This window comes from Chrysochloris asiatica, unplaced genomic scaffold (assembly GCF_000296735.1).
Source record: "Chrysochloris asiatica unplaced genomic scaffold, ChrAsi1.0 scaffold00246, whole genome shotgun sequence".
Lineage (NCBI taxonomy): Eukaryota > Metazoa > Chordata > Mammalia > Afrosoricida > Chrysochloridae > Chrysochloris > Chrysochloris asiatica.
The window spans coordinates 1,091,459-1,102,230 of NW_006408764.1; the positions used below are offsets into that span (position 1 = coordinate 1,091,459).

General features: G+C 38.6%; 1 protein-coding gene across 1 annotated transcript in view; it reads right to left on the reverse strand.

Moving 5' to 3' along the window:
• DOCK3 (dedicator of cytokinesis 3) overlaps positions 1-10,772 on the reverse strand; it is a 716,589-nt gene that overhangs the window by 696,976 nt on the left and 8,841 nt on the right. The gene's annotated exons all lie outside the window — the stretch shown is intronic.

A 10,772-nucleotide genomic window follows, 5' to 3' on the forward strand; every position in this document is an offset into this window, starting at 1 on the left:
ATCAGGAAAAAACCCAAACAAAAAATGTCAGCATGACTGGCTACTACAAGAATAAGCAAGCTGTTTGCCAGGAAGACATCAAGGCTAGTGATCAAGTGCCTTCAGGACAAACTCCCCTCTAAGACAGAAACTCAAAGGGAATACACAAACAAGCATGTAAGCTTGCTGGAGACCACATTGGTCTACTGGTGAGTGGAAGAGGCAGAAAGGCATCAATGAAGAAATAGGCTGAGTTCAACCCCAGTCCATTGACTCCCGTTGACCTGGAGAAGAGAAAGAGAAGAGGAAAGGCTGGTTGGTCCAAAGTGTGGTGAGACCTGAGGACACTTGAGCCCATCGACAAGGACTTAGCCACAGAGGGCTAGAGCTGAGAGTGAAGCATCCAGCTGATATGAAGTGAGGGGAGATGCACAAGAACACCCAAATTTGCATACAGTACCCATTTGACCTAGCCTCAATGGCTCAATAGTCAGAACTTGACTAGAGGAAGTCTGAAAAAATAAAAATAATATATATATTTTTTTTAATGGATAAAGGAAACAAGGCTAAATTGTTTCAATTTGATGAACCTGACCTATTCTCAGAGCAGTAGTTACTCTAAATACCAACAGAGAGGGAAAGAGTCTTCATATCAAGTATCAATGCTATCCCCTCTGTACACAGGGTATACGGGGTGGGCAACTTAGACATTGGCTATCTAAAATGAGAGGGCAATAAAGGCACAAAGTGACTGGTTTACAAGATTTCAAGAGGGAGTTTAGTTTAAGAGTTTAGGGGGAAATAAAGAGTCCCCACTGAATAGCTGTCATCTTCTCTAGATGGATGTAGTGAAAAGAGATGGGGACAAGATTCGTATGGTTCAATAGTGAATAACTGTTATCATGACTAATTGCGACTGTCACAACTGTAAAGGTAGAAGTTCTGTAACAAAAACAGGGGAGTGGTTCATCTTACAGTCCAGAAATAGAGGACCCTAGGATCATCAAGAGAGAAGCACACAAGCAGAATATGGGACCTTATCCAGAGAAGCAGCAGTGCCAGAGATGGAGGCAGAGATGGGAGAATGGAGAGGGGGAGTGGCTGAGGACTCTAGATTCATGGACTAATAAGATAGGGACTAAGAGCTGGTGTCCAGATGGCAGACTTGCAGAATGTGCCCTTTGTAGATGAAAATTATTATATATGCCTGAATGGTTTTTTTTGTTTGTTTGTTTTTAAAAAGCTAAAGTGGACAGAGAGAAATACTGGTAACTGATGGTACATGGAGGGGATTATAGTCATTATAATGAAACAAGGTGTACGATTTGTTGAATGTAAAACTGATGATATGCCCTGTAAACTTTCACTCAATACACAATAAAAGCCTTAAATTAAAAAAAAAAAAAAAGAAGAAGCTATTTAGAAGAACAACAAACATATGAAGAATAACAATCCTTAGTCATTAGCGATGCAAATCAAAACAATGAGATATCACTTCACCCCAGCAAAGTTAAAAAACCGAAAACAAATGCTGGCAAGGATGTAGAGAGCCTGGGAACCTAATACACAGCTGATTGGACTGTAAAATGGTGGAACCACAATACAAAATGGTATGGCACATACCAGGTCAAAAATAGAAATCCGAGACTTCCAGAAAGATGGCAGAGTAGGCAGATGAAGTACACAGACCCTCTGCAATGAATATTCAAGAGACCAAATGAAACTGGTACTCCAAATGAATCCTGGAACTCTTCAGAAGAAAGAAAGAAATGGAATGAGTACTTGCTCAGTGAAGCTAAGGAGGGATAACTAGGGGAAGAAACTGACTGGTGAACAGCCGGCAAGATTCAGCACAGCCATCTTGAACTAAGGTGGCCTGGCAAAGCAGATTAACAAAGGCAACAGGAGAGGTGCAATTAATCCTTATACCACATGCTACCATGGTGAGCAAGGAGCTCTGGTAGTGTAGTGGTTACAAATTGGGCTGTGAACCATAAAATCAGCAGTTCGAAACTACTAGCTGCTCCTTGCGAGAAAGATGAGGCTTTCTGCTCCCATAAAGATTTACAGCCTCAGAAACCCTGTACAGGGTCGCTATGAGTTGGAACCAACTTGATGGCACTTAACAATAACAATCATGGTGAGCGGAGTCCCGGTGTGGCGCTGTGGGTTAATGCGCTGGACTGCAAAGTCCATTTGAACTGCAAGACCAGCGGCTCAAGCTCACCAGCTGCTCCTCAGAAACCCTATACAGGGTCGCTATGTTCCGACGCAACAGTTCCTAACAACAACACCATGGTGAACAAAGGCGCTCTGGTAGCATAGTAGTTATGACATGGGCTGCTAACCTCAAGGTCAGCAGTTCGAAACTACCAATCATTGCATGGGAGAAAGAGGAGGCTTTCTGCTCCCATGAGGATTTACAGCCTCAGAAACCCTATACAAGGTTGCTATGAGTCGGAACCGACTCCACAACACACTACCACAACCACCACCATGGTGAACAAAGGGGTGAACAGCTCCTACCCTCATTTACCCAAAATGCAGACCACGTCCCCTGAGAGTTCAGAACTACGTGGTTGGGAGCCAGTGTGAGGCAAGAGTGGGCTCTTGTCACTTTGGGCCTAGATTCAGGTGAGTTCCAATTAAGACCTACAGATCCAGATCATGCTGGGCAACCAATTCAGCATTTAACCAGTCACCCTGCTCCCAGAAGCCCTGTGATCTTCTAACAGACACTGAAACTAGCTTCATCAATGGCCTCCACGAACTATTTTCTCACTGATTTCCTTGAACACAGGTAACACAAAGGCCAATAGGTTGTACATCTAAGTCCAGGAACTCCACTGCCACATGCCTACCACAATCACCTTTGAAGTACCTTAGCTTGCAAGACCTCTCCAGAATTCTCTCCACACTGGGGCCAAAATCTACACTGTTTTTTTGTAGTTTGATTTTTCACTTTAGTTATTTCATAGATTGTGTTTATTATTTCTTCTTTTTATCCTTCCATTCCCTTGAATTTTATTTAATCTCCACTTCAATCTTCTTTCTTTTCTATTATTTCTCATTTCCCCCTCCTTTTTCCCCTTTTTAATCTTTCTTTACTTACTCTCTAAACTCTTATTCCTTTTATGTGCCCTTATTGTTCTCATCTATAACTCCATATTCCTGTATCTGTTTTAGCTTTTTAGTTATTAATATTCTTTCTTTCTGGTTGCTGCATGTTTTAATAGCTTTTTTTGTCTTTATTACTTTCTCATTTCACTGTTGATTGCTTGTTTGTTTATTGTTTTGATTCCTAGTGAATGGGAGAGTGGGAATAGGAGGGTTCTCCTCTTTCCCACTATCATAGTTAGGGTTCTGTGCCAACTTGAGTAGGCCAGGATTCCCAGAAGTTTAGCAGATACAATGTGCTTATTCCCATGGTGATGAAATCTAATACAGACATAGTTAAGTCTAAGATAAGTGTCTATGAGCAGCCAATCAATTAAAGTCATGCTTAATTCCTGCCAATATAATGAACACACTGGAAAGACTAATTTTCTCTCATCCACAGGGGACGTAGGACTCTGCAATTGTTAGCTATTTCCTTGATAATAAACTTCTCTATATATAAATACATACACATGCTTCACTGGTTTTGTTTCTCTAGAAAACCCAACCTAAGACAGAAAACCAACAGACAGCAACCATGCCTATACACAGCCCATCCACAACCATACCGTCCCTCTGTGCCTTCACCCACTGGGCAAGAGTCAACACCAACACCTAAACCACCTGATCAATGTTAGATAGCAGCCAACATCTGACAAACCAACCCTAAATTGAGTTGCACAAATGAAAAATAGAGAATAGTGCACAGGCTTCCATTTTGTACCTACACCCACAGAAAACAGTTGTTGAGAGCCTAAGAACACATTAACATTCAATCACCAATTAAATACAAATACAACAGCACTACAATGTACCACAGAGAACAAGCAATTTAGCTTGCACGAAAAAAACAAGAGAAAACGGCACTAACAAATGACCAAAATGCAGAGCCAGAAAACATTTCTGAGCAAGAAAATGTAATGGAAAGAACTGAAAAAGAATGATATTTAAGAACCTTCATAGGATTGACAGAATGATCAAGAAAAGCACAGAAAAAACTTTAAAAGTACTCAAGAAAACACTGCAAGAACAAACACACAAAATAAATGCAAATTTTGAAACAGTACAAAACCTGCAATTAGAAATCCAGAAGATTAAGACTAAGATTTCATTAACACAATAATTCAAAAGACAAAGAGCAGATTCAAAGCAAAAGACGCACAAATTACTGAGCATTCTGAAAAAAAAAAAAAAAAAGAAGAAGAAGAAAATGAAAAATCTAAAGTTTAACAGTACGTAAGACATCATGAAAAACAGGTCATCAAAACTCCAAAACAGGAAGAAATGATCAAAAGCACAGAGAAAATTAACAAACAGTTATTAGAAGAAAAAGTTCAAACATCATGAAGAAAAGCATTTAAGTTGAATAAACTCCAAACAGAATTGACAACAAAAGAAAATCACCAAGACATATCTTAATCAAACTTTCCAAAACCAATGACAAAGATAGAATCCTAAGCTCAGATCAGTAAAAAACAAAAAAAAAAGACCTACTAAGGAGAACCAATAAGACTAAAGTAAAAGCAAGTATAAGGCAATGGAGGAGGCGGGGTAGAGGTGCAGTGAGGTTTTCCATCAGCAATACCAAAGAATACCAGGCAAAGCAGATTCAGGGCAGAGCTCCAAGGCACGGAACCACATAGGTAGCACTATTTTAAAAGTCTGAAGACTTATAGCTAGTGGAACTTGAAGCGGAAATAGGAAATCACATACTTTTGAATCTGTTGGGATCCGCGGCCCAGAGCTGACAACTTGGGCGAGATCAAAGGGCAAGACCAAGTGGGTGAACCGACACACCTTGGGAAAACGCTGTGGGAACCTCGGAGCAAAGGTGGACAATACACTTTGTCATTTTTGCTTTGTTCTCATTTTCTCTTTTTTGGTAGCTGTTCATTGACCCCCACCCACTGTTTGCACACATCCATTCTAGTGATTAGAGGGGGTGCCTGATCGAGTGGACACCCCCCACCGTACCACTGGTGGGTTCTTCTGCCTCACATGCACACAAATACTCTCAGCCAAAGAGCCAGCCCTGAATTATTTTTTTTTAATATGGGGAAAAGCAAGAACAAGGGGTTTGGAGAGGGAAATATAATTTAAAAATAAAACCGGCTGAAAATTAACTTAAATCCTGAGGCATAGCATAAAACCAACAGTGGCATCTTGAAATCGATCAGACAGCTTTGAAGGCAGGAAGCTGAAAGAAGACATTAAAGTAATACTCGTGTTGTTGTTGTTGTTGTTGTTGTTAAGTGCCATCGAGTCGGATCTGACCCATAGCGACCCTATACAGGGTTTCCAAAGAGCGAATGGTGAGGTTGAACCACCTACCTGGCAGTTCAAACCACTTTGCAGTGTGGTGCATTAACCCACAGCACCACAACCAGGACTTCACATTAGGATACAGATAATTTTTTTCTATTTCTCCCACCTCTCCCTTTTCTGCAATTAAAGACTACAGTATCTTGACTAGTTTTTTTGATGTTGTTGTTTTGGGGTTTTCCCTTGTTTATTTTTTCACTGCTGCTATTTGGCTATTTTATCTCCCCTTTCTACCTTTGGGAGACTCTCTCTCTCCCTAAGTTACCCAAAAAGAGACAGTATCTGCTGCCATATAGTCAAGCTACAAACAAACTCTTTAAAACACCAAAACCCAGGAAAGAACCAATCTAACTGCCATATACCAGGGAGACAGAAAACACCTGTGAACATCACTCTGCGTTAAACAACAAGAAGAGTGAAAAGGAAAGCCGGTATCCTGATCACACCTACCTGGAAGAAATCAGAAAGCATAAATAATACCAAAACACATACTCAATTAAGTATTAAAGGCACACTTAAACAATAACATTTCCAAGAAGCAAAAGCAGATGACCATATTAACACATGTCCAGAAACAAAATAAAATGTCTGAGACAAATGACCTATATTCAGGAATACATTGTGGAAGGAGGGCAAGCCTTGGAAATGCCTGAGAAGGAATTCAGAAAAATGATTATATAATGCTTCAAAACACTTTACAAAGAAGTTGAGAAAAAGTAGGAAGAAGTAAAGAAAGCACTACAAAAATAATCAAATAGGTTAGATACAGCATTGGAAAAAATTCAAAACCTACAGGAAGAGGTCCAAACAATCAATAACACAATATCAGAAATAGACAATACACTGAAAGGGCAAAGGAGTAGAATAGAAGAGATGGAAGGAAGAACCAGTGAGTTGGAAGACTAACCTCTCAATACCACTAAGATATAAGAGCAAACAGAAACGAGGGGGGAAAAAATCTGAAAAAGGTCTCTAAGATGCATGATGGACAAGATGAAGATTAATAACTTAAGAATTTTCGGCATTCCAGAACAAGAAGAATCAAACAAATCCACAGAAGAAATAGTTGAAGAACTGCTGGACGAAAATGTCTCTAACATCCTCAAAAGTGAAAAGATAAACATTCAAGTAGCACAACGAACCTGAGGGAGGATAGACCATGAAGAAAATCCCAAGACATATCATAATCAAGCTCTCTAAAATCAAAGATATGGAGACACTCCTGAAAGCTGTTAGAAAGAACAGAAATGTTACATACAAAACCAAGCAAGTCAGATTAAGCAATGCTCTCTCAACAGAAACCATGCAAACAAGAAGGCAATGGGGAGACATATAAAAAACCCTGAAAGAAAAAAACAGCCAACCAAGAATCCTTTATCCAGCAAAGCTATCACTCAAATACGATGGTGTATTCAAAACATTGCAGGATAAACAGAAGCTAAGGGATTTTGCCAAAGCCAACCCTGTGCTACAAAACATTCTAAAGGGAGTTATATGGACTGAGAACCAACAAGAACAGGCAACAACCAAAGATTGACATACGTGGCACCACCTCCCAGAACTAAATCAAAAGATGGAAGAGTCGAGAACAGAACAAAACTATAAGAGCAAACTCAGAGAATCTGGGAGGTCAGTCTATAATCAAAACAATTCCAATGTAAAAGAAGCTAAACATGTAGGAACAGAGATCCAGATGGTGAGGAGCTCAGGTAGATTACAGGACAAAATAGACTGCACTAAATGGAGAGAAAAGTTAATGAACTATAAGGTAACCTCAAAGAAAACTAACACTTCACAACATACCAATAAAAAGAAAATCCAAGAACATGGAAACATTAAGACTAAGAGGAAACTCACAAGAACAAAACAAAAACCATGAACTCAGCACGGGAAGACACACAGAACTAAGAAAGCATCAACACCACAAAAAAACAAACATAATGTCAACAATTTATCCACATCTATTGATAATTACACTGAACGGAGTAAACAGATTAAATGTACCAGTTGATAGAAGGAGAGTAACAGAAAGGACAAGAAAACAAGATCTTTCAATATTATCTGCAAGAGACACATCTCACACACAGAGACAAAAACAGATTAAAAGTCAAAGGATGGAAAAATATACACAGCTAATTGCAATCAAAAACAAACAAACAGGAGTGGCAGTACTAGTCTCAATAAAAGAAATTTTAGGGCAAAAACCAGCTTACCAGATAACGATGGACATCATCTCAGGATTAAAAGAACAATTGAACAAGATGACATAATCATAATAAATATCTGTGCTCCCAATGAAAGAGCTCCAAAATACAAAAAGCAAACTCTAATACATTTGAAGTAAGAAATAGATAAATCTACGATTACAGTGGGTGAATTTAATACACCACTTTCAAAAATGGATAGACCAATCAGAAAGAAACTTGACAAAGACAGAGTAGAATTAAACAATATAAGCAGCCAGCTGGACCTCATACATGTGTACAGAGCATTCAACCCAACAACAGCACCATACACATTATTTTCCAGTGCACATGGAACATTCTCCAGAATATACCATGTCTTAGGCCACACAAAAAAATCTCCGTAAATTTACAAATATCAAAATACTACACAGTGATTTCTTAGACCACAATACAATCAAATTAGACATCAACAATACATGGAATCAAATACATGGAAATTGAATAATACCCTGCTGAAAGCGACTGGGTAGTAGAAGAAATTAAACGTGAACTCAATAAGTGCCTAGAAACAAATGAGAAAAAAAAAAAAACAACATACCAAAATCGTTGGGACAAGGCGAAAGCAGTGCTGAAATGACAGTTTATTGCAATAAATGCAAATGCCCAAAAAGAAGACACAACCAAAATTAACACATTAACACAACATCTAAAACAATTAGACCAAAAGAGGAAACCTACAGTCACCAAAAGCAAAGAAATAATAAAGATTAAAGCAGAAATAAATGAGCTCCAAAACAGAAAGACTACAGAAAGAATCAACAGGACAAGAAACTGGTTCTTTAAAAGGATTAATAAAATTGACTAACCACTGGCAAACCTAACAAAAGAAATAAGGGAGAAGACACAAATAACAAGCATTAGGAATCACATGGGTGTTGTCACAACAGAACCAAAGGAAATCAAAAGGATAATAACAGAATACTATGAAAAGTTGTAAACTAATTTTGAAAACTTAGAAGAGATTAATACATATTTAGAAAACACCACCTACCTAAACTTACACACAGTGAAGTAAAAAACCTGAACAGGACCCATAACAAAAGAAATTGATCACATCATCAAAAATGTCCCAACCTAAAGAAATCCAGGCCCAGATATCTTCACAGGTGGTTCCATCAAACATTCAGCTAAGAGCTGTCACCAATTCTACTCAAATTATTCCAGAAGATAGAAAAGGATGGAAAACATCATAATACATTTTAAGAGGCAAGCATAACCCTCAAACCAAAATCAGGGAAAGACGTCACTAAGAAAGTAAATTATAGACCACTATCCCTCATGAACATAAATGCAAAAATTCTCAACAAAATCATACACAACAGAATCCAGCAGCACATCAAAAAAGGTAATACATCATGATCAAGTAGGATTCATATCAGGGACGCAAGCATAGTTCAACATTAGAAAAATGATCAACGTAATCCACCATGTAAATAATGAAAAAGAAAAGAACTACATGATCACATAGTTGATTGATATTGATTAATGCAGAAAAGGCATTTAACAAACTCCATCATGCATTCCTGATAGAAACACTCAACAAAGTAGGAATTGAATGGAAGTTGCTCAACATAATTAAGAGCATATAAAAAAAACCCAACAACCTACATTACTTTCAATGGAGAAAAACTGGAAGCCTACCCTCTGCGAACAGGAACCAGACAAGGATGCCCTTTGTCACAACTCCTATTCAATACTGTGCTGGAAGACTTAGCAAGAGCTATATGGCAAGATAGGGAAATTAACGGCATCCAAATTGGCAAAAAATTAAAGGAAGTAAAACTCTATTTGCAGATGATATGATCCTATAAGTGCAAAACCCCAAAGACTCAGTAAAATAGCTACTAGACCTAACTGGAAGATTCAGCAAAGTGGCAGGATATAAGATCAACATACGAAAATAAGTTGGATTATTCCATACCAAAAATGACAGCACTGAAAAGGACATTAAGAAGGCAATACCATTTACAATAGCCGCCCACAGGATGAAATACCTAGGTATAAATGTAACTAGAGAAACAAAGGACTTATATAAACAAAACTACGAAAACACTACTACAAGAAACCAAAAGAGACCTACAAAAATGGAAGAACGTACCATGTTCCTGGATTAGGAAGGCTTAACATTGTGAAAATGTCAACACTGCCGGGAGCAATTTACAAATATAATGCAATCCCAATCCAGATTACAAAAAGATTCATCAAAGAGATGGAAAAAACAATTACAAACTTTGAATGGAAAGGAAACAGACCCAGGTTACTACTTAAGAAGAATATGGTTGGAAACCTCTCACTCACCTACTTCAAAATTGATTACACAGCTACAGCGGTCAGAACAGCTTGTTACTGGTACAATGAAAGATACAGTGAACATTGGAACTGTCTCAAGAATCCAGAAATTAACCCATCCACATACAGCCAACTGAGATTTGACAAAGTACCTAAATATATCACATTGGGAGGTGATAGTCCCTTCAACAGATGGTGCTGGCAGAACAAGAAAGCAATATGCAAAAGACTGAAACAAGATCTTCACCTCATGTCTTATACAAAAGCAACTCAGCATGGATTAAAAATACAAAACAGGAAAATCAAAAAGATTATTTAAGTAAATGTTGTTGTTGTTGTTGTTAAGTGCCGTCAGGTCAATTCCGACCCATGGCGACCCTGTATAGGGTTTCCAAGGAGCAGCTGGTGAGGTTGAACTGCCGACCTTGAAGTTCAAATGGTTTTGCAGTCTGGCGTGTTAACTAGGCACCACACCAGGCGCCACATCTCCAAGTAAATATTAGCACAACAGAAATCAGGAAAATCCACAAGCAAAATAAATTCAGCATTATGTGGAATGAAGAAACTAGCAGCACCATGAAAAGGCTCACAGCAAAATTAAAGCAATCAATTCATACCTATTGATAATTATGTTGTTGTTGTTGTCAGGTGCCATCGAGTCGGAACCGACTCATAGCGACCCTATGCACAGCAGAACGAAACAATGTTCGATCCTGGGCCAACCTCACTACCGCTGCCACACCTGAGTCCATCAATGATGCCACCTGGCTGATCCATCTC